General features: G+C 46.9%; 1 protein-coding gene across 4 annotated transcripts in view; it reads right to left on the bottom strand.

Moving 5' to 3' along the window:
* Positions 1-24,399, bottom strand: part of Arhgef3 (Rho guanine nucleotide exchange factor 3) — a 316,326-nt gene that overhangs the window by 159,720 nt on the left and 132,207 nt on the right. The gene's annotated exons all lie outside the window — the stretch shown is intronic.

The following is a 24,399-nucleotide window of genomic DNA, read 5'->3' as shown; positions in this document are numbered from 1 at the left end:
CACAAAAGTAAAAGGGAGACTTTTACTTGGAGAAGAGAAAGGGAGCAACGGGGAGGGGATGGGGGGTGAAGGAAGCAGCAGAGAAGAGACGCTGACACCTCCTCTATCCAGAGGAGCCAAGTCTGAGGCCTCTTCCTGTCAGGACAGGGTCTAGCCCTTGGTGACCGATCACCTACGTACAACTGAAACCAGCACTGAGGTGTTAGTGAAACCAACTCATGGCCTTATATGTCTACCTCTTATTTATTCATTTGCTTTCTCCTTTGAGGAGAGGTCTCACTATGCTGCCCAGGCCGGCCTTGAACTCATGGGCTCCAGTGATCCTCCTGCATCAGCCTGCGGGGGAGGCTGGACCATAGATGTATGCCATCATGTCCCGCCTGTGTGCTGACTCTTGAGGCAGGCAGGTCAGGGGACAGTTCTCATTCTCTTGGTAAATACACACATCGGTAGAGATAGGCACTGCCTCAAAGTTACCTGGCTACAGTGCGGCACTCTGAGTCCCAGATTCTAAAACCGAGGGCTTAGGGCAAAACCCCTCACACGCGCTGTTTAAAGTCCATGAGACACACAGGCTGTGTCTCACTCGCCTGGTGGAATGTCGGGTGGAGTCTGCCGGCACAGAAGGATCTGCCTGGATGGAGAGCAAGCGGAAGAATGCCATTAGCAACATGTGCTGGGTAGAGCATGGGGACGCTGCAGGCAGATCCTCCTGCCTAGAGAGGCCTGTGGCCTTAGTTCGCTTCTCTTTTGTTTGTTTGAACCCAGAGCTTTTGCACTGACCTCTAACCCAAATCCTTAAAAATCTTTAATTATTTATTTATTCTTAAAAATTTTCTTTTGAGACAAAGGCCTGCTAAGTTGCCCCAGCAGGGCTCAAACTTGCTGTCTTCCTGCTTCAGCCTCCCAGAGTGCTGGGATGAGAGGTGCGCACCACCACACCCGACTTTCTCTTGCCCTGAGATGCTACAGTCCTTAACCTAAGCTCTTTGTAGGAGGCAGTGAGGAAGGTGAAACTCTGCATGTTTCTGTGAATTAGAAACAGTATCTACCAGGTCAGGCTCTGAGAAGACCACAGGTAACATGTGAACAGCACTTGGAACGAGCCCTGGCCCAGGGCAGGTGCACAGTAAGGGGCAGCTCCTGTTACGTTCCGCCCAGACTATCAGCTACCGAGACTATGCTCTGCCTGGCACTGCCGGATTACAGGGTCATGATGTTACAACTCTCGCCCACCAGACATCCTGACAGCAGCCTATTATCCCTAGGGCCACCCCGCTGGAGGACAGGGTAGAATCTCTTCCCGGCATGCACCTCTACACACTACCCAGCACTCACACCCGGCCCCATTCCTGCCAGACACCTGCGTCAAGTCCAGAAGACAAATGTCCTCTAGTGGCCTTTTTCATTAAGCCACAGCCAGTTAATCTGGGACAGGATGATCTCCTTCAGAAAGCCACTTATTTCACCATCTAAAAGCTGCGTGGATTACAACAGTGGATTTTTACACCAACTTTCATTACATAGGGTGGTGACTGACCACAGCTAGCAGCAAAGAAGTCTGAACTTTAAACTCTGGGCAACAAATATTTCACAAAGCGTCACTCAGTTGCTGTTCATACACTCTTTGCTCACTGAGATCTTCCTGGGGTCCTGCGATGACAGAGCAGTGAATGAGCTGGAAACTTCCCTGCATACCAACTGGGAGTGAAGAGAACAAAATAAGCCCAGATCGGATCTCGGCTCGTGTGAGTCAGATAAGGTGCTGAGACAGAGCCCAGATATAAAGATGATTTTGTTTATATTCTGGTTTAAGGTTTACCTCATGAGATCTAAACCCTTGCAGGTAGCATGTGGCCTGTCGTGACCCTGTTCTCAGAGCCTGCTACGGTACCAAGTCAGCTTCTCCCAAGACAGTATTCTTGGGTTTTGTTGTTGTTGTTGTTGTTGATGATGCTTTTGGCACAGCTCCCTTGGAGAGGCGGGTCCTCCAGAAGAAAGCGGACGGACCTAATGCACACCCACCCCACAGCTGGCCTGCTCACAGCGGAGAATCGCCAGTTGGGAAGAGGCCAGGGGGAGGAGGAAGAGCGAGAGCCATCTCAGACGCAGAAGCGCAGTGCAACACTGAGCTTGTTCTGAATTTCACCAAAGCAATTAGAACTGGAAACAATGAGACTGGTAATCAGGGCAGCTTTAACCTATTAAACATTCACGCCGACACTCACAGAGCTCATCTGTAGGGTTTCACTTGGCCCTCATAACCGTTCCAGGAGGCGGGAGGAGCTAGTTAGTGTCATCTCCATTCCACAGAGGAGAAGGAAGCTCAAAGACAGAGACAGAGCTTGGCTTCAAAGCCATGTCCGTCTGACTCCAAGCTGCACGCTCCCTTCCAGCATCCTGGCCCAGGGTCTGAGCTCGCACACGCCCAAGTACCTGCAGGGCAGGGGTGAGGTGTGCACAGCTGGAGGAAGGTGGGAGGAAACACCTTCACCGCTTTTATCCTGCTAAAGCCTGGCCCTAGAGACCATGACATGTTGTCCAGACAAAGTCAGTTTTGCAGTCCTCCCTTGTTTGTTTGTTTTGCTGTACTGGGGATTGAACCCAGGGCTCCTTACACTGAGCTACGTTCCCAGCCCTTTTAAAATTATTTTATTTTGCGACAGGGTCTTGCTACGTCACTAAGTTGCCCGGGCTGGGCTAGAACTCACGATCGATCCTCCCCTAGTTTAAGCGCTGTTACTGCTTGCCGTCAGGCCATGGCTGTTTTATGGGTCACCTGGGGAGGGCCTAGGCAGGAGGCCACTCCGAGAATGGTGCACTTGCACGCTTGGTCCAGCATTTTCCAAGAATCCACCTGCTTACTCCTATCAAGTGTGCTCAGTGGAGCCACGGTCCCCTTCCCTTTCTTACCATGAAGATACCCGGGCCAGCCCAAGAAAAGCGCCTGAAGCCGAGCTCTCTGACTTCGGCACATATATTACCCAGGCTGCCACCCCTGCCTACCCAGAGCCCAGTAGCTAGCCTGTGAATAATTTCCGAGCTGTGACTGAACAAATAAATGAATAAAGAGGCCAATGTTCCTGAGGTGACACCCTTCCCCTCTGCGAACCACCTGGCTGCCAAAATTAAATCAAAACCTCAAAAGCAAAGCTCACTGAAGGCTGAAATTCTGCAACCTCAAATTTCCTTGGAAACTTCAAAGCTGCCAGTTCAGGTTCAGGCTCAGGCTCTTGCTTCTCAAAGAAGTGAAATGTTTCCACACCAGCAGCACTGGGGTGCAGGGTGGACTTGCCTTAATACACAGCCATATGAGACAGGTCACACCTTGTTCCAAGCAGGGCACTAGCAAGCTCCTTGGCTCCTACAAGAAAGTCAGATCTGCTGGAGAGAAGGCACCTCCCTTATCAAGGCCTGAGCATCAGGAGGACACAGGCTTTGTAATCCAAGACTGACAATATCTCAGAAAGGAGACATCCAGTTCCTCCACCCTAAGACGCTGTAGTGAGCACCTGAACTCTTCATCCCAACCCCTGCACATCTACCGGGGGTGAAAGGAAAGGCAGTGACAGAGAAGAGGCTGGGAACGGCGCACCTCCCAGTATGTAGTACCTGGGTCTTAAATCCTGCACAGAGGCCTCAAAAGAGCCTGGTGTGGTGGCGCACGCCTACAATCCCAGCCCTCAGGAGGCTGAGGCAGGAGGATCACTGTGAGTTGGAGACCAGCCTGGGCTACACAGTGAGTTTCAGGTCAGTCTCAACTACACAGTGAGACCCTGTCTCAAAAAGCAATAAACAAAACAAAACAAAGAAACACCAGGTGATAATTGGGCATGATGGTTGCAAGCATGTAATCCCAGCACCCTGGGAGTCTGAGGCAGGAGGATCTCAAGTTTGAGCTCAGCCTGGGCAGCTTAGAGCATTAGAGAGACTTGGTCTCAAAATCTTTTTTTAAGGGCTGGGGATAAAAAGGTCCTGGGTTCGATCTTCAGTACAGTACTGAGAGGGCAGGGCAGGGCGGGCAGGGCAGGCAGGGCAGGGCAGGGAAGGGAAGGGCATCCGGAGGCCTCTATGTTATGGCAAATCTCTGCTTCAGACTCACTGCTGGCCACACCATCCTGTAGCCTTGACCGTCAGCCCTCACCTGTCATCCTCCGCACCCACTCTCACAATGCATTGTGGTTCCTGGGCTACTCTGGGGCTCGTTTTTTTTAGGCTGCCTGCTCCCAGATGGCACAGGTAGACATCTAAGGCTCATCAGCAAACGGCCTGCAAACAACTGCTTTTTCTGCTTCGTGGCGATGACTCTGTAAAGGGTACCGACCCAATCCTCAGCAGACAGGTTCTCAGAGGAGCCAGCGCTGGTCCAAGCCTGAACCTTCACCTGGCCTGGCTCCCCTCCCTGAGACACACATGGGATCTTTTGAGTCTGAGTGATCACCAGATGCCTTCCACCAACAAGCAGGAGGAAGCAGATGCCGGAAGTGGGTACCTTATAGCAGCCAACAGTCTGTTCTACCGAGCCTGTCCTTAGCCAGTTTACGTCGAGACCGAAATGTCATCTTGGAGAGGGTGCTGGAGGTCAGACAGGCTTTAGTGAGTGCTGGGAAGGGAATTTTCTTCAGGCCAGCCTGGCTGCCAAACCAGTGATATTTCTGCCCTGCAGCGCTATTTTTAAATATTGTTTTAAAACAATGTTTCCTTTATATTAACATAGTGAGATGATATAAAATGAACTGAATATTTACACAGTATATGTTTCAAAACAATATTAAAAGGCTCACAAAGCATTTACCTATACACCTCGAGGAAATAAAGAGCACAAATGAGACCAGCCTGGGTCCAAAACCCCGCAAAACCCCCGCTCCACCATTTGCTACTTGGGGTGACCTTGAACAAATTTACTCAGCAAATATTTACTGAGGATTGTCCTGTGTCCCAGGAGGGTTCCAGGAGCGTGGGATCTACCAGTGTCTAAAACACTTCCCTAAGCTTCTACTGTCTCCACTATAGAGTAATCTCAAAGATGAAAGGAGATAAAATATTCAGAAGAGGACCAGGCATAAGACAAGATGTACAAAAACCTGAACAATCATTGCTTCTGTGATCATTACCCCGATTACTATTACTACCCCTGTTGCTGTCGGTGTGACTGTTTGGCTGCCGTTTGACACGAAGAGGCAGGGAGAGTGGGCACAGAAATGATAGGGACTCTTGCAGGAAGACGCAGAAGAGGCCTAGGACACAGCCCGACTCGCTCCTAAATACCCAGGCTGCACGAGTTGTATACGGACACTGCTGGGTACCCTCCGTCACATTTTCAGTATACCCTTCAAGATGAGGACAAATGCAAGCCTGACTTAATTTTAAATGGCTGAGATAGACTTGATTAATGTCAAAGGAGCCCTGTTACTTAATCATGGGACTTTCTTTTTTCTTTTTTGGGGGATGGGGCTTTCTGTTTAATAGCCAGGTGAGCAGAGCAGGAGCGGTGTACTAATATAGAGAGTGCAGCTCCCCACTTGGCAGGAAACAGTGCCTGATTAGCCATTTATAATTATTCAATCCAAACCAGATTGCAAGCCTTTCTGATTTATCTCTTCACTGGAAAACAGCTTCAGTGGTTTCAAAGGCTTTGATGCCTCGCCTTTCATCTGCACTTTCTTGGGGGAGAGATTAGCAACAGGATTTGCTGTTCTTGTTTTTGCCCTTAGCTGGAACTTGACTCAATAAACTCACATGTCAACAGTGAGGGCACCCACATTTTGGCTTTCTCCAGGAATTAGCAGGATTAAAAGGGGATCCCATTCCATTTTTTTCCCACCCACCCCCCTTTTTTTTGGTACTTGGGATCGAACTCAGGACTTTGCTTGACAGGCAGGCACAGTGCCACTGAGCTAAATCCCCAGCCCTTTCCCCCTGTTTTGAGATGCGCTCCCTCTTCTACCATCCTGGAACTTTGGCCCTTTTTTCTAGGTGCTTCAGTTACAGGGCCAGAGAACCTGGAAATCATGATTCTCTCTGAGTTATTTGTAAATAAATTTTAAGTAACATTCTATGCTGTTAATATGCTCAGACGCCATTAATTATAGTTTAGTAAGATTTGGGGAGCGTTGCCCTTTATTCCTGGTGCAGCATTATGCATATCACAGTCCCATCTGCTAAATGGAGCAGTAATATGCCTCCTGCCTAAGGAGACTGAGAGTTTAACAGATCACTGACCCAAAAGGCTCAAGCAATGTCTGGGACTCAGTAACTGATCAAATTGTAACTGTTACTAGGATCAGCAACAAAAGCAGCAATAACAGCAAGTAAGTGCAGGGACCAGAGGCAAAAATCATAGAGAAACTACTTACAATGCGTGACTTGATTTTGACAAGCTAGGAAAAGCCCCTATTATGGCTTTAACTGGGAGACACTTGCCTTTAACTTATCTGGAGATGGCCTTAGCCAAGGCGAGCTTGGGGAAGAAGATGTTCAATCACTCCGGTGAGAGGAGGGAGACACAGGCTGCGAGTGCTAACCCAGCCTTGTGGGCCGAACACCACAGGGCTCACTCTGTCATTCAACAAACACCAACCACTCTTCGCACCCGTAGAGTCAAGGCCGGAGGAGCAGAGGAAAAAGACAGAAAACTTGTCTCCCCAGGATAAAGGTCTGGCAAGGCTATTTCCCCAAAAAACTGCCCCCCCAAAACCCATAAGCACACTGACATAAGGTAAGAAGAGGTTCAGATCCATAGAGATTTTCAACAATCAGATGTAACAAGCAGCGCAGAATTGAGTAACGAGTACTTTTCCCCAAACTGGTTAAACTACTATAATTGTCTTACGGCTTTTTCCATTGGCTGAACCACAGTCTTCGGTTCGTAACACTGGTGCTTTTCTGGTCCTCTTTTATTTGTTTATTCACTTAATTTTTAAACACTGCAATATATTTCTATTTATTAAAACTCTATACTGATGGAATGGTTTTAAGCAATTACCAATAAACACAACACACATATTTGTTAATATTTTATATGTGTTTGTGTGTATATGTGCACGCGTGCATATACCATTTAGGAAATATCTAAATAATTGCTTATTCTAGAGAATTACTCCATGTAGCCAATGGCCTTAGATAGTCCAGGTGAATAATTCAGATGTGAGAGTGCTCACCATCCCCAACGGTGCTGGGAGGCTGAGTGGATGAGGACAGTTAGGCATTTGGCTTGGGCTCCCACCTCCTGCTGTCTAGAAATGACGCCAGTGCTGTAACCCCTGGTTGGTCACAGTGCACCCCACCCACTCCCGTGCAGTTCCCCTACCACCAAGCAGTTCTTTTACCACAGGGAGAGCAAGGCTTCCCCTCAGCCACCCAGACCTGCAACGTTGAGTCCTCCAGGCAATTTGTCACCCAAGGCAGAGAGGAAGAAGAGTCTCTCGCCAAACTGCTCTACAAACCAGGACATTCCTTGAAATACAAGATTCCCTGCCTGCACCCTCTGGTGTGGTCTACCATATTGAAACGCACAGCCTGAGTGGCGCAAGAGTCTGGCTGCTTAAGATGACCCCCTCTTGCCTTCCCGTTGCTGGGCTGTATAATAATTGTCTATGAAAATCCACTGCCTTCTGGGAACTTTATAAGTATTCTATCCAATTCTTATTCCTGTTCAAAGAAATGACCAGCCAGAAGGGGACTGAGGCTTGGAGGGCTTAAAGGACTTGACTACGGCTGCTCAGCAAGTATCTGTACAAAGCCGAGATTTCACATCCGATGTGGCTCCTGTGCGTCAGATGTCGACTGCACACATCCCCTTGGTGATCACCATTTCCCTGCACACTTCAGCTTTCTACTGGCCAGAAATGCTGGTAAGTCCATGCCACTGGGAGCGGCCTTCAACCTGTGAGGGACTGGAGCTGGTAGCCTAGAACCCCAGCTTCCTAAACCTTGGTGGGACAATTCCGGTGGGGGAGGTCCCAGTCTTTGTGGACATTGGAATCACCTGGGTATACTTGACTCTGTTCTTCCTGAGAGCATTTAATCTACACACCTACAGCAGCTTGTACAGTGCCTAGTACATAAAAGGTTTTCAATAAAATCTGTCAAGTGAATCAACCATATAATGAAATCCATTTTTGTGAGTCTCCTGGTATTTGTTTGTTTGCTTTTGCTATTGGGGGTTCAATGCAGGGAGTTCTCACTGAGCTACATTTCCAGCTCTTTTTTTATTTTGAGACAGGGTCTAAGTTGCCAAGGTGCCGGGGCTGGGCTTGAACTTGCAATTTTCCCACCTCAGCCTTCCCTTTTGAGTTCTGGAATTTCAGGCATGCACTACTATGGCCTGCTTCCTGGGTTTTTATCGCCAAAACTGAGGAATACTGTGGGTTCCAGGATCAAAAGTGGCATCTTATGAACAGTACTTCTTGGTATTTAGTCTTCCTAAAAAGAAATTTTACAGCTTCATTTTGGCCACTTTGTGGGTAAGAGTGTTCATTTGTTCACATGTAACAGTCAATAAACATTTGCTAAGTTTTCTCTGTGCAATGAACACAGTCTTAGAAATGGCCAGGAAATTTCTGGACAGGAAAGAATTCTAGTCTTAGTAAAACACTGATTTCCTGGGAAATGGATTAAATGCTTGATAAATATGCTTTGATTTTGCAAAATCCAGACCTTGGTTTCAGACTTGAGGATAAAAGTGATCGGGATAAACTTTGAAGCAAAGATTCAGGATTAGAAAATGCAGAACAAAATATTTTCCCTTTTCCCAGCGGCTCTTTTGTGGCTCACCACAACTCTGGCTTTTAACTCGAAACTTGACAGGACCTGATAGTACCACTGAAGAGGGGATGCCCCGCATACCTGCGAGTCCCTGGAGCTCCAGGCTTACCTCCCTCCCTGTCATTTGGGGTTGTGGTGAGCCCCTCCTCCGCTTTCAAAGACAGCTGCAGGAGGGAAGAATTTCCCTGTAATCACCACCGACATCTTTGCAGACACCGCATCAGAAATGGTAACTGGCCTCTCCATTGTTCGGATCACTTCTTTGCAGACTGTTGCCAAGAGCATTGCTCTCCAGTGAGTCACAGCCCAGCTAAGACTGCTGGCCGCTGGGGCTGAATGGGCACTAGCTGGGTGGGAGAGAGACCTGTGTCATGCCCCACCCAGGGCTGACTCCAAGGCTCCAGCTGCCTTCAGAGCAGCGCACTGACCAGGCAGACAGCGCTGTTGCTGTGTTCTGGTGCATTGTTTTGAGGGGAGGGGTACTCAATACTACCCAGTCGCTTTCCTCAAAGCTGTTTCTTTCCCCCTGAGTGAGAGGAAGGAACATCTTTTGCAGGGAGGAGGGTACCAGGGATCCAACTTGGGACCTTGTGCTTAACGAGGCAGGCAGGTGGTGGAACCACTGAGCTAAATCCCAGGCAGGAAGGAACATCTTTAAGGACAAACAGCCAGCCTCTTGGAAGGTTTCTAGTTTTGTTTGAAAGAGATCTCATTTTGATCAAATAATCCTTAAATTATCTTCTCCTTGGGCCTAAGGAATTGTGCCCTAGCTAAGCCCCAGCCTCACTACATGGAAGCATCTGGGCCAAGTGCTGCCTTACAAGGTGCCAGGGCTGCAAGCACCATGGGGCAGCAGGTCCTGCAGGGCCTCACAGTACCGTGGTCTGTGGGTGGGGAGAGGGCACAGGTATCCAAACAGGAGTAGGTGGACTCAGGCCCTTTTCTTTTGGAGGGCTGGGTGTGCAGGTTAGTTGTGAATGCACTTCATTTTACATTTCAGAACTTTACTGTGATTTCAAATTTAAAGATTGCAAGTCCAGACTAAGACCAAGCCCTTCACTCAGATTCACCAATTACTCACATCTTGTCCCTTTAGCTTTATCCCTCTCTATCACAGGACAAACGAGTACGAACTATTTTTCTTCCTATTTGAGAATGAATCACAGACGCAATGTGTACCTTTTTAGTCCCAAATACATCAGTGTATATTTCCCAAGAACAGGGCATATAGAGTCATACGTCAAAAGGAAGAAGTTTGGTACTGACAAAACTAATCCACTATTCATTTTTAAAACATACCTATTATCCCAAAAATACATTTTACAGTTACTGTTTCTTTAGACTAGGATCCAATCCAGAATCCTATATTACATTTGTTGCCATGTATTTCTTAATGTCCTTTAATCTAGAATAGCACACAAGCTTTGTATTTCTTGATTCTGACAATTTTTTTTTTTTTTTAAAGTGCTGGGGCTTGAACCCAGGGACTCAGGCATGAAGCCAGGCACTCTGCTCCTGAGCTAAATTCCCAACCCAATTTTGATGATTCTGAAGCGTGAAGGCCAGCTGGGTTGTATAATTTCCCTCCGTGTGGCTTAATTAGATGTTTCTTCATGGGAGCCGGGGATTTAACTCAGTGGTTCCACTGCCTGCCTCGTAAGCACAAGGTCCCAAGTTCAATCCCTGGTACAAAAAAAAAAAAAAAAAAGATTCTGCACAGCAAGATGTTTCTTTATGATTAGAGTCAGGCTATGTATTTAAAAATACCTACAGTGATGGGAATTTAGATTTTTGATTTAGGAACTTTAGATCGCGCATTTTTTCACAGGTGTATGACAGGAATGACGCATCCCTTAGTATATCACATCAGACTACATGTAGCGTCACTTTAACATAATACTGGTAGCTTTTAATTTGGTCAGCTTTAATTATTCAGTTTCTCCATTGTAAACTTACAAATTTTCCCTTTTTAAATAATAAGTAATTTTTTACTTACTTTAGTAGTAGGGAATGAACCCAGGGCCTTCACACGGAACTACATCCCTATCCCTTTTTTATTTTTTGAGACGAGTCCTGCTAAGTTGTCCAGGCTAGGCTTGAATGTGTAGTCCTGCCTCAGCCTCTCAGGGCGCTGCAATTACGGCCATGCGCCACAACACCTGGCAGTAACAAGTAAACTGAAACCATGGCAGTGCCTTATTTGCCAGGAAACGCTAGTTCCAGCGTCTACTGATGACTTTAAATCCCATAGTCCTTCCTGCCATTTCCCTGCCAGCTCTCCCTGCACCACCACTTGCTGACTTACTTCCAGGCGTTCCCCTCCTTTATCTCTGGTTTCACTTCCCCCGGTTTCAGTTACTCTTGGTCTGAGAGTATTAAATTGAAAAACTCAGAAACAGACAACTCATGCTTTACACTTCACACCACTCTGAACAGCATGGTGCAATCCCACGCCATCCTGTACCGTCCTGCTCTGACCTGCCGGGGACGTGACTCACCCCGTGTCCGGTGTATGTGACCCTACTCGGTCATTAGTCACTCACGAGGAGGAGCTGTGTAGGAAGAGACACGGAGTGTACATATGGCAGTTGGTACTATTCCTGATTTCACACAGCCACTGGGGCCCTAGAGCATCTCTCTCATGGGTGAGGAGGGGCCCCTACAGTCACCTGAGTGTGGATTCGGGATTCCTACTATTCACTGGGTTAGGACTATTACCACCAGTGTCCATTCTGATGCTCAGACTGTCCCAGACTTGGCGAGGGAGACCCCTCCAAGCCAGCGTGTGTCCATCCTGTTCACATACCCCCCGTTCTCAAAGCACTTCGCTACTTTCTGCATAAAAAACATACTCCAGGATTCTCTGATATTTTCCCTGCCTCTGCCCTGGTATCGGCCTTTTCTCCAAGGAGCCTAGGATCCTTTTATCAGACAACGGTATTTAGAAACTGATATCTGGCACGAAGTGCGTTCTTTGTTAATGGGATGTCACTGCTTCTAGACCCTCTCGGTAGACACGGGCAGGAAAAAATAATCAATGCATGTGTGCATAACCACGAATTCACTGCAAGGCTTCCATTCCAATCTAACCATACATATCTATTTAAAAAGGATCTTGAGGGTCGGAGATTTAGCTTGGTGGTAACGTGCCTGCCTGACAAGCACAAGGTCCTGAGATTGGTTCCTGGTACCAAAAAATAAATAAAATTTTAAAAAATAAATAAAAAGAATCTTTAGGTGTGTTTATTGCAGTATATTTACCAGGTGTCTTTGTTTGGGGTTCCCCTAAAGCAACTCTGGGATAAAGATTCTGGTTTAAGTGTTCAGTTGGGAAGTGATCCTCAGAAAAACAATGGAAGTAAGGAAGTAAGACTGCGGAAAGGAGGGAAGTCCGTGGGGCGGGTGGAGAAGGCGGGTCACAGCTGGCAGGCCAGTGACACCCACTGGGGACTCCCTGCAGAGGAGGGAGTGCACCCCAGGAGCCCCCCACCCACCCAGTGATGAGGTGGGCGTGCTCTCCACCAGCTCCTCCCTCACCGATGGAGGGGCTCCTCAGGATGGAAACAGGAATGGACGGGGACCCCAAAGACAGCCTTTGGAGTGGCTGAGGCCAGACGGGTGAGCATCTGGAGTCTGCTCCAACAGCTTTCGTGCAGCATTACATACAGCTTAAGAAAGTTACTCTTTCAGTGGCTCTGCTGCCTGCCTTGCAAGCGCAAGGTCCTGAGTTCAATCCCCAGTACCAAAAAAAGAACAAAAAGAAAGTTACTCTGTTTTCAATTCATTGTCTATCCTAAATCCACTAAGGAGAAAGGCTTACACCAAGGCTACTGTAACTGTAACATCCCAAGACTGCTTATCAGACTCAGTCCTTTTCTTCTGGCACAAAGAGGTTCAGGCCACGCATCTAGCTAAAGTTTAGTCATGTCGCTTTGCGCATATTTATTTATCTTCATAAGTAAACACGAGCAATATTTACTAGCTATATTCTATTTATGGCAAACATACCGAATTCCTGTTTATCAAAGAAATAAATATAAACATTTCATTAAAAAGCAATATACGGGGAAACATGTTGCTTTTATAAAATTATTAAGTCAATTCTGAGTCAAGGGATATGGTAAAAAATGATTCACAAGAACGAGGCTTAGGAAACAACTTCTGGGTGACAGCTCCCTCTCACACTGCACCATGATCGTGTAACTGTCCCACGGATTTTGCTGCCAATGACAAGAAAAAGCAGCTATCCCTGGCCCTCTCCCCTAGAGGGCTGCAGAGGGCCTCCTCCTTTTTCCCATCCTGTATACAGAGGTCCATAACCCCGTCTGTCCAATCATGGATTAAAAATGAAACGCCTGTCTAATAGACCTAACTTTAGCCACAGGAAATGGGAGTGCTCAGCGGAGCCACAAGGGTCAGCCGTGCTTTGTTTGAGGGTGGGCACGTTATCTTTACTTAACCTTCTTCCTTCCCCCTTTTGGGAGGGGAGAGATGGAGTCTCGGTTTGGGAACTTGGCGGGAAGCAAGGCCTGGGCAGTCTATTTCCTGGTTGGCTTTGCGGGAGACGTCATCCCTCTGTGTTGTCACGGTCCTGGCATGCAAATTCATGTTGTACATTGTGAGGGCCAAGTCATGCCTACTTTGGGATGTTATATATTTTACTAATGAAAATCACCCAAATGAGAAATGTAAAGACCCACCACTCTCTTGGGCTGGGGATTTAGCTCACTGGTGCTGAGCCTCCTCGCAAGCACAAGGTCCCAAGTTCGATATCCAGTACGAAAAAAAAACCCTCTCTCTATATTGTGAGCATCTACACATCTTGGGCACAGATTTGAAGTGCTGCTGGAAAAAGTTAACCCTAAACAGTTTTCTAGAACTTCTATTCAGATTTTTTTTTCCAACTTTACTACAATGTACATAATTTGCAGAAATCTGCTTTATGACTTTGGAACAGGGAAGGTTGAAACAAGGTCTCACTATGCAGTTCAAGCTGGCCTTGAACTCACTATGTAGCCCAGGTTGGCTTTAAATTTGCAGCAATCCTCCTGCCTCAGCCTCCAGAGTGCTGGGATTAGAGGTGTGCACCCCTATACCCAGCTTGTTTTATAATTTTTTAAAATCAGAAGTTACCAGATAACAATTTATGCTATCTTTTTGGGGGGCAAGGTACCAGAGATCAAACTCAGGACCTTGCATTTGTGAGGCAGGTGCAGTGCCACTGAGCTAAATCCTCAGCCCAATTGATGCCATCTTTGCCTTGCCTTATTCATAGGTTATGAAATACAGCAATTGGTAAACAAGTATCCCTTGGGTACCTGTCTGTTTTTAAGGCCTTCAAACTAGCTATGGGACCTTGGGCATTTCACTTTTCTTCTCCAGATTTCAGTTTCATTATCTAAACTAAGAGTAGAAATAAGTGACTTCTGAAGTTTCCTTCTAACATTTTATGACCACATGTGGCCAAGGAGATTGCTGGATGCGGGAGGGAAGAGGCAGTGAAAATGGTCAAGATTCAAGGAAACACTTTCCAGAAGCCAAGCTGAGATTCGCGATTTGTCTGAAATTACTGGTTACAAGGACCCTGTGTATAAGTGTGTTTTTGAAATGTAAGGCCTGTGTCCAGGTGCCGGCATAGAAGGTAACCTACAAATGTGTATGAATGGTGGGCCAATGAATGAAGGCCCTTCCCTGTGTGCCCCAGAGGCTGAAGAAGGCTAATTTCAGAAGGACCAGTGGCCAATGAAGTGAACCAGAACAGCACAGGATTAGGAGGAGAAGAAAGAATGGGCAAAAAGCAGAGTGAGCAGGGCAGAGAAAACTCTTCTAATACACCACACACACACACACACACACACACACACACACCCCTCACTACATGCAGGAGTTGTGCGACTGTTGCTAGTTTTTTGCTTTTGGAATACCCCCATCCTCGGGATTGAACCAAGGACTTTCACACTTATCTACATGACTGGTCCCTTTTGTTGATTTTGTTTTTTGAGACAGGGTCTCATTATATGGCTCAGGCCCACCTTAAACTCACAATGATCCTCCTGCCTCAGCCTCCTGACTACTGGGATTACAGGTGTGCACCACCGTGCTTGTCTTCAAGTCACTTTTTTATTTTTTATTTTTTTACTAAATTGCCCAGGTTGGGCTCAAACTAGGGTTTCTCCTGCCTCAACCTCCCAGAGTGCTGGCTCGGATTTCAAGGATGCACCACCATGCCTGGCTAGGAGTTGTGTTTTCTAAAGTTGCCATAAACACTGGCTTAGTGAATATGAAGCCATCACTCCTAGGAAAAACACAGGTTAGGTTCCTCGCAAGCCTCTGCTTGCAGCATTTTTATCAACCAATTAATACCTATCCTGGAATCACGCTCTGTACTTCTGCTTAGGACGAATTAGTACACATTGTTGGTTCCTTACCGCAGGCGCCCCAAGGGGCTTCTCTCCACACCCAGGCACCACTTTCCGCAGTGAGCTCTCCGAGGAGCACTGCTCAAGTGTGAACGTGTGCGCTACAAGGGCCGCAACAGGCTCCCGCTCACACTGGGAGGCAGGGCACCCGGCTGGGACAGCATCGGGACTCGAATTTCATAACCTCGCTCACACAGTGAAGAAGGACTACACAGTGCGGAGTACTGATGCTGGCGCCACAGACAAATACTGGAGGTAGAAAAATCCACGAGAGTGAAAGCTGTGAACAATGGTTGCGGGGAGCGGGAGATTTTCCCCAAAATGCCTGCCAATGCGATTTAGCATCTTATGCTTTGAGGTGGGGAAGCGGGAGCAGGGGTTAAAGGCAGACGCCAATTCCACACACGCCCGCCCGGGGATTTAGCTCAGTGGTGTCCCGCCTACCTCGCAAGCGCAAGGTCCCAAGTTCGATCCCCGGCACCAAAAATTAAACTAAAGTCTGCAGACAGGAAGAGCTGGGAGTGGGGGCTCTCGAGGCTGGGGCAGAGCCAGAAACCGGACAGCCACTCTCAGCTCAAGTCAGGCCGGTTGTCCGCGGCGCTCCATCTACCCCAGAGACAGACACTCCACACCTCACCGGCAGCCACTACAGGCGTGTCCAGGATCTTTACTATGGCAAAGAACCGGAAATAACAGAATGCCCATCCGTGGGAAACGGGAACGCGGCATGATCAACATTCCTGTCAGTCAAGGACGCTCGACGAAGCCCTCTTCCACACACCTGCCCAGCCGCGGGGCTGCACCTGGACACAGAACACACGTTCCGCTCCCCGACGGCTCAGGCTTCCTGCAGACTTGCAGTAGCAGAGCCATGTTTGTGCCCCTCGAGTTTACGGTGATCCAACCAGAATCACAAACACACAGGGCCTCCCTGCTTCTAGACCAGCAGTTCTTGAGTTTTGATCCCAGGACCCCTCTGTAATTTTAGAAAATTGTTGAGAGCCCCAGTGAGCTTTTGTTTTCACTATTTTAATGAAAAGCGACTACATGTTCTAAACCATAAGGAAAACAGTAACGCTGTCTTATATTTCAGTGGCTGGCTGCACAGAGGAGAGCTGGGCTCCTGTCACCCATCTGCTGTGACCTGTTATTCCGGCCAGCAGGCAGTTATGGCGGTCAGGGTACCTCGCAGTGCACTTTGAGAGCCACAGTTTCAGACCATCCTCTTTTCCGACAGAGCTGCCGCGTCCCTTCGGTTCCTTCAGACCGGCAGGCTGCCCTTGGCTCCTGGAGTCTGCCGGTTCAGGCTCGTTCGTGCACATCAGAGGCTTCCTCCTGTGCCCCTTCTACAACCCACTGTGATGGTCACCTCTGCGAGGAAGCCTTCCGGGACTCACCCTTCCCTTGAGGTTCCTCTTCTTATTCTTTAGGTATTTGTTTATGAATAAGGGATATAAATACATGAGATTCAATTCCAAAAGGGTGTGCCACACAGTGACAAGCAAATCTGGTCCACCTGTCACCCCTTCTGCTCCCAGGAGGAAACCACTGGAATCAGTTCTTTCTGTACCTTCAGAGCTGCCCACAAGAGAAATGAGTAATCCTTTGTTTTATCCAAATAGTTGTACACTATACGCACTGCTATACACTTGTTTAAAATTATATCTTGGAAAGCCTTTCATGCCATGAAATAAAAAACTACTTTCATTTTTTTCAAGGCTTGCAAATTACTTTTTAAAAATGTGCCATAACTCATTTATTGAAGTCCCCCGTTGACTGGGTGTAGATGTGGTTGCCAATCTTCTATGCACAAATGCCTTTCTAGATAAGCCAGTCTACACTGCAGCATTGAGATCTAGGAACAGAACTGCTGGGTCCAAGGGAATGTATATCTACAATTTCGATAAACATTGCCAACCTGTCCTTCATAAAGCCTGCTCTCACTCATGTTCCCACACATATCATACATGCATGAAAGGATCTGTTTTCCCTCACCCTAAAATCTCTGCCAACGTGGTCGAGTTTGAATCAATATTTCTCTAAGACATTAAATCTCTGGGATTCTGCTGTCCAGTGAGGCAGCCACTAGGTACATGAATCTGTTCAAGCTGACACGTCACTTAATTAAAATTAAAGTGGGCCCCACGGTTGAACGAGCCATACGTCAGATCAGTGGTCGCTGTCTGGGACAAGGTAGATGCCCCATCGTCCTCAGGAGTTCTGGGCAACGCTGCTCTAAACCCATGCAGTTTGGTGGCTCCCAGGAGCCACGAGTGGTCACTGGGCCTTAAACCTGCCACGTGCTCTCTGTACACAAGTGCACAGGGAAGACTTAGAATGAAGAAAGTGAAGCATCTACTCAATGTTTTACGTCATTACATACAAAAATGCTAATACTTGAGTCTACTGAATTAAACAAAACAGTTTTTTGTTGCTGTTGTTGTTATTGTTTTGGTTTTTTTGGCACTGGGGATCGAACTTGGGACCTTATGCTTATGAGGCAGGTGTCGAAATCACTAAACTAAATCCCCAGCCCTTAAACAAAATAGGTTTCAAAAATTAATTTCACCTCTTTCCGTTTACTTCTTTTAATATGGAGACTGGGATTTTAAATGTATTTTTCTTTTTGGGATGTACTGAGAATCAAACTTAGGGCCTCGCACTTGCCAGGAAGGCACTGCACTGCTGAGCTACATCCCCAGCCCAGGAAATTTAAATTTAGACATGCTAAATGGCTAAAGGGGAAGTGGAAAGGTGAGGGGAAAGGAAATAAGGGAAAAGGAAAAAAATGTGAGAAAAGGAAAAAATGGAAACAAAGTCTTTGTAAACCCAGAAGGGTGAAGGGGGTGAAGGGAGGGTAGGGGTATGGGGAGAAAACAAGAACCAAGATATATCATGTAAAGGTACAAGATCCCAATGATAAACGTAACTACTGTTGCTTTAAATGCACCAATAAACGTAATGGAGGGGAAGAAATTTAGACACACTGCTTGTATCTACTTCAATTGTACAATGCTGTTCCAGAAAGCACATTGCTTTGCTGAGACCTAGATTTTAGCATTTTTCTTTTTAGGTAGAAATAATTACAGCTAATACTGCTATAAAGCAAAACAGACTGCCTGGAACCTCTTTTCCCCCTCGCCCTTCTCTGCTCTGTGCAGACAGACTGGTAAGAAAGCAGAAGGGCTGCGGTGACCCTGATGACAGAGGGCCGGCCCTGAAATGAAACACAAGTCCACCCTGGGCGGCCACAGGCAGGAAGCCATGGTATCCCTGACCCCAAGCAGGGGCTCATTTCCCGGTGCTGTTAAAAGGAGGCATCAGAGAACAAAGTGCCTTCGAAACTGAGAATAGAACGGCTCTGAATAGGATTTCCACAGCTCTGAGGGAATAAATTCTCCCCTGCCCTGTCCCTACTCCACCTCGCTCTCCACATGACCTGGAGAAAACACACAGATGTCCCCAGCTCTGCTGCCAGTCTGTACGGCTTCACCTGAGGATGGAGGGACACAGTGGGAAGGGGAGGTGAGAGAGGGGACAAGGGTTCTGCCCCATGTTGATTCTACAGGCGAGGTGAGGCATACGGATTCTGTCATCCATGTCTTTGGCTTGCGATCCAAGGGACAAGAAAACTCAGTTTCGCAACGTGCCCTGTTGATAGATCAGAATAGCTACTGCATTCTAAAAAAGGTACCAAGTAAATAAGATCTAACAGTATCTGAGCATAAGTCACCTGCTTGGAGGCAAACATTAATTTTATTACTACTATTATTAGTTGTGAGCCTTTGGGCAAGCAAATCAACCTCTCTGGGTCTCAGCTACATAATGTGTCAAATAAAGACAATGGCTGATATGAGATTTCCTATTTTATCCAGTGCAAAACTTCTGTGATCCTCTGCAAAAACAAACAAAATATCACCGACACCTTCTTCACCTTTCTCATTTAGAAGATGCTCACTGGGCAGCTGGTGTGAGTTGGACTCTAAACCTGACGGTGGTACTCAAATGCCCACTACATCAGCTTCTTAGGGAGGCTTCTTAGGGAAGGGTGAGGAACTGGGGTGAATGATTAGGGCAGAGCTCTCCACCTGGGCCAGCGGCCTGCACAGAAACGGCCCTGACCTTGTGTGATTTTCTGACAAGGATGCACAGAGGGCTGGTGACTCAGAGATTGAAAGGCGGAGCAGCACCCTAAAGTCTGGGTGTGTGCAGGTGCTAGACCATTAATACCTGCAGGTGCCTGAAGAGTCAGCGCGCAGAACTGCCCACAACCAGTACAAAGAAGCACACACTCACCGATCTGAAGCTGGCCTCTCTTCCCACAGTGGGATGACCCTCACGCAACTCCTCCCTGCTCCTAGGCTCCACCCAGAGTCTCCCCGTTCCCTTCAGATGCAGGGTAGATGTTCTCATCACCTTCATCATTTTTGCTCCAATTCTGCCCCTGCCGAGGGGGACAGGGTTGGACGCAGCACACGTGCAACAAACATAGGTTGAGCGATGATCTCTGCGGTAGATGAGTTTATTCTCAGCAAATATTCCTGCCCTCCTCTGACTTCCTCCGTGGCTTGGTCCTGTCCCTTCCTCTGGTCAATGGAACATGGGAGGAAGGGACCGTGTGCCAATTCTGAGCCTCTACGTTAAGACATTGTGTGCTTCAGCCTGCTCCTCCGGACCTTCTGTCCTCCACTAGAGATGTGCACACGTGAGCCCACACAGGCCAGGTAACCCTAGCCCATTTGTGCGCCTATGAACAAAATAAGTGCTTGTTACCGTTTGCCACTGAGTTTGGGAATGGTTGTTACTCAACAAAAGCTGACTGAGACAGCCTCCTTTGCTATTTCTAGAGATTTCAGGCAGAGAGTGGCCCTGGCCTCTTGCTTCTCATAGATTTCAGAAATGAGGTGATTTTGTGGCTTTCTTTTCACTTGCTCTCTAAGCTGGTAAAGGCCTATTCAAAGAAGACAGGAAAGGCTACAAAGATGCATATTTTGAGCATCTTGGTACGCGACACAGAATCAGGCTCAAAGCTGGTTTCAGAGTCAGCTCTGATGAAAGGATGGGGTCACTATTCATTCCAGCGGGATGAACATAGCCAAAATCACTAGCAGGTGGCGACCTAGACATCAGATGCTCAGAGTCACTAGTCTGTAGCCTCCAGAGTATGGGAAGTGGACCCCCGTGTGATATAAAATCATCTCAGTCCATATGCAGTCAACCCATACATGTTTCCTGCAATATGAAAGCACACATCCAACCTGTGATCTCAGGACTAGCACTGCCTAGGATGAAGCCATTCATAAAAGGAGGGCCAACACCTAAAAACAAACAAAATAACCCCCCTAAAAACTAGACAATTTAAGAAAGAAACAGTAAGTTACAAATAGCAGTAATGTGGTATGTGGATATGGTAAAGATGAGTAAAGCTGGAGAAACACAGACTTCTTTCAAGGCTCTTTTCCTACCGATCACGGTCGTGATCATGGAGTGCATTTCTGAGCACCAACAACATTCCTGGGCGAAGGGCTGCCCAGCTTCTATTTTATAAACCCTTCGCAGCTCACACGGCAGGTACTATCATCATCCCTGCTCTGCAGGGAGGAGACCGAGGTCCACAGAGATAAGCAGAGTCACAGAGGAAGCAATGTGACGATTTGAACTCAAGGTGCCTACCTTTGGGGTCTGGGTTCCTAACAGGTATGCGGTAGGATCACAGTATATAGTGAATGCTTAAATCTTTAAGATTTTACTGCAGTAAAAGGCACTCTACCATGCATCCCCTCAAGGGCTCCCCGTCACTTTGAGCGTGCTCATCCTACGGTTCTTCCCACTTTCTGAAGCAGGTCTAGAAGTCCTCTTTCGTGACAGTCTTTCTGAGATGTGTTCAACGAATACTGCTGAGCACCACTGAGCCAAAGGCAGGCTCACAAACACATTTTGCCACGTTTTCAACCACTTGATTCGCTGAAGCTGGCACCTTGCACTTCTGGTTCTTCTCCAAAATCAAAATGGCCATGAAAGGTAAATGTTTTTAATTGACTCAGGAGAATGAGGCAGCCACGATAGCACAACTAAAGACATCAAAGGACACTCCCAGCACCTTCAGGAAGTGGCAAGAATTGTGGGATACACGTGCTAGAAGAAAAGGGCAACGGGGGGCAATTACTGTGATACATTTTTTTAACATCTAAACATTCACCATAGTTTTCAATCACATCCTACATATTCCTCCTGCCCCCGGAAGAACCTGGTGCCGGGGAAGCTAGCACTGTCGAGAGTTAACTGCAGAACTGGGAACATGGACCCCCCAGCCCCTGACTCCCAGCCCACGCACTTAGCCCCACCTGGAAGGAGAGCTGGGGAGTGAACACCTCACGCTTACAGAGGGGCCTGGTGGGGCTCCGGGAAGACGGGGATAAGTTGAGCATCACAGACGGTGTAGCAGAGAGAGATGGGGAAAGGAATCAGGCAGCTACGCCGAGACAGGGGCACCACGGAGGTGGAACAGCAAGAGCGTGGATGAAGCTATCCATGAAAAGAGGGCTGTGAGCAAGGACGGCGCTCAGGGGCTGCTCCAAGATGCCTTCCAGCACCAGACCCTGTTCCCTGACATACACAGGGAATCTATTTAGGTCCTGAGGGTACCCACTGTTTATGTCCTGGTGGACTGCTGGGTCACCACCTGCCCTTGTCCCCTGAATCACACATCTGAGGGCTCTGTCCAGACCCGCCTTTTCAGATATGCTTTGAATCAGCTTCCTTTTCCACTGCTCCCAATTCTATTGTTGGGCAAGCTGTGAAGACACGGCAGGAAGAGGGCTTGAACACGCAGTAATGATCTCCACAGAACAGGCTGCTTCTTTCCCTCTATAAAAACCAAGCCAGGTCCATGTTTATCATAATATGCTTTGGAGCCTTGCTCTTGCTAAGCCTGTACTTTATCCAGGATTCATTTCACCAATACGTTCTAGAGTCAACATGACATGGGACAGGGATCAAAATCCGTTAATGCTGACCCTGCTAAGGACTGTCTGAGCTACCTCAGTTACTCCTCACGACAACTGTATAAGGCAAGTTAAAACTTCTCTTCCAGCCTCTATTTATAATCCCCATTTACAGAGGAGAACATAGATTCAGAGAGATTTGGTAACATGTCTTGGAGTGCATTGCTACTAAGAGGAAAACGGGATTCAAACCTACATCTGCCTGGTTCTAACACCCATGCATTTAACCATCACACTACCCATTCTTCATAGGTACAGACCACCTTGGCCAGATGTACGAGGATGAATTTATGAGACCTCTCCCCCTTCCTCTTCTTCCTCACACATCCAGGCTCAATGTCCCCAAACCCTTTCTCTGAGACTCTCAGAGCTGAGAAATCAAAATTCACTCAATAATGTTTGCAAGAGCAAAATAAAGATCAACAGAAAGCCAGCCAATTACATATGGAGTTCAAGTTCATATCCTCAGAAAATGTGCGTTTGAAATCATTCGTTAAATCACCTGACTCGGAAATATGACAGATGTGAAGACTAGTTTTTATTTTTCTCATAAGGTATCTGCATACCACAGGCTCATATTGATGCTAAAATGAGTTTGAAGAAATCGCCAATCGTCAGGGAAAGTGAGTCCAGAGGAAGAAGTGACCTGTCATAGATGCCCCTTACTCGAGGGCAAGTAACTGGAACACACTCAGTATCCACCAAAATGGAATGACTTGACAAAAGACTGGAAAGAAAATTGTCCCTGCAGATATATGCGGTATGAGATTCAGGAAGGCCCCCAGAATTAAAAGCATCACACAGCACTAATGGCTCAGGGTCATTTCTGGATCCATTCTACCTGAGTTTGAAGTCTGATTCACTAACCAGCTGGTGACCTACTACAAATATCTTCAATGAAACTCAGTTTTACCACCTGCAAGTTGGGAAGAATAATAACAATAACTAATCCCTATTGTATTATAAGAATTTCATCCACTAACAGGAATATAGCGGTTAGTTACACTGGTAATAGCACTGCTAATGACATTAACTATTAGCTATGCTAAGAGCATTAACTATCCTTCAAATGTAGTAAATTAAAATATTGACAAATTCCATATTTCAAGGCTCAAAAATTATTCTTCATCAAATCAGCAATTAGCTCGTGAGTAAAACAGCAAACAGTGAAAGATAAATTATCCCAAATCATAGGAGAAAATTAAAAATGTATGTCCGGAGCTGGTGATGTAACACAGTGGCAGAATGCCTGTGTGAAGCCCTAGGTTCAATCCCAGAACTGAAAAAAATTAAAATTAAAAAAGCATATCTGGGGCTGGGGATTTAGCTCAGCAGTTCCGTGGCCTGCCTTGCAAGCGCAAGGACCCGAGTTCAATCCCCGGTAACACCCCCCCGCAAAAAAAGCACATCTGTACAATATCGATACAATAAAAAGAACACAAAAAGTGGGAAAATATTTGCATATCATACCATAAGAGATACATATCCAGATTATGTGGTGAACTCGTAAGACTAGAGCCCCCCCCAAATAAATGTGATTCAAAAATGGGCAACGAACTTGAACAGACATTTCTCTAAAGAAGACATATAAGTGGCCAATAATATACATGAAAGCATGTTTGGTGTCACTAACTGTTAGACACTGCAAATAAAAGCTGCAACGTGGTAACACTTCATGGAAATTAGGACGGCTACCACTTAAAAAACAAAAGCAAAATGCCAGAAAATCCCTGGTACCAAAAAAAAAAATACATGATCCAGCAATGCCACTTTGGGGTATATACTCGCCAAAATTGAAAAAGATTGGTACACCAAGTTCATAACAACATTATTCACAACAGCTAAAACATGGAAATAACCCAAAGGCCTGTTGAGGGTTGAATGCAAGAGCAAATCACAGCATACATCTAAAAAGGAGTGTTTGCCTTTCAAAAGAGGCTGTTCTGACCATGCTAGAGCATCGATAAACTGTGAGGATGTTATGCTAAGTGAAATAAGCTAGTAACTAGCACGAGACAAACACTGATTCAATCTGTAAGAAATACTTAGTGAAAATCAGACACAGAATAGAATGGTGGCTGTTGGGCAAGGGGGGGTGGCATCGTACTGATGGGTACAGAGTTTCAGTTTCACAAGATGGAAAGCATTGCGGAGAGGAATGGTGCAGATGGCTGTACAACACTATCAAACTATTTAATATCATTGAGCTG

The sequence above is a fragment of the Fukomys damarensis genome, unplaced genomic scaffold (genome assembly GCF_012274545.1).
Source record: "Fukomys damarensis isolate Sample0158 unplaced genomic scaffold, DMR_v1.0_HiC HiC_scaffold_28, whole genome shotgun sequence".
Lineage (NCBI taxonomy): Eukaryota > Metazoa > Chordata > Mammalia > Rodentia > Bathyergidae > Fukomys > Fukomys damarensis.
The sequence above is the reverse complement of the archived record's forward strand: the minus strand, read 5'-3'. Positions and strand labels throughout refer to the sequence as shown.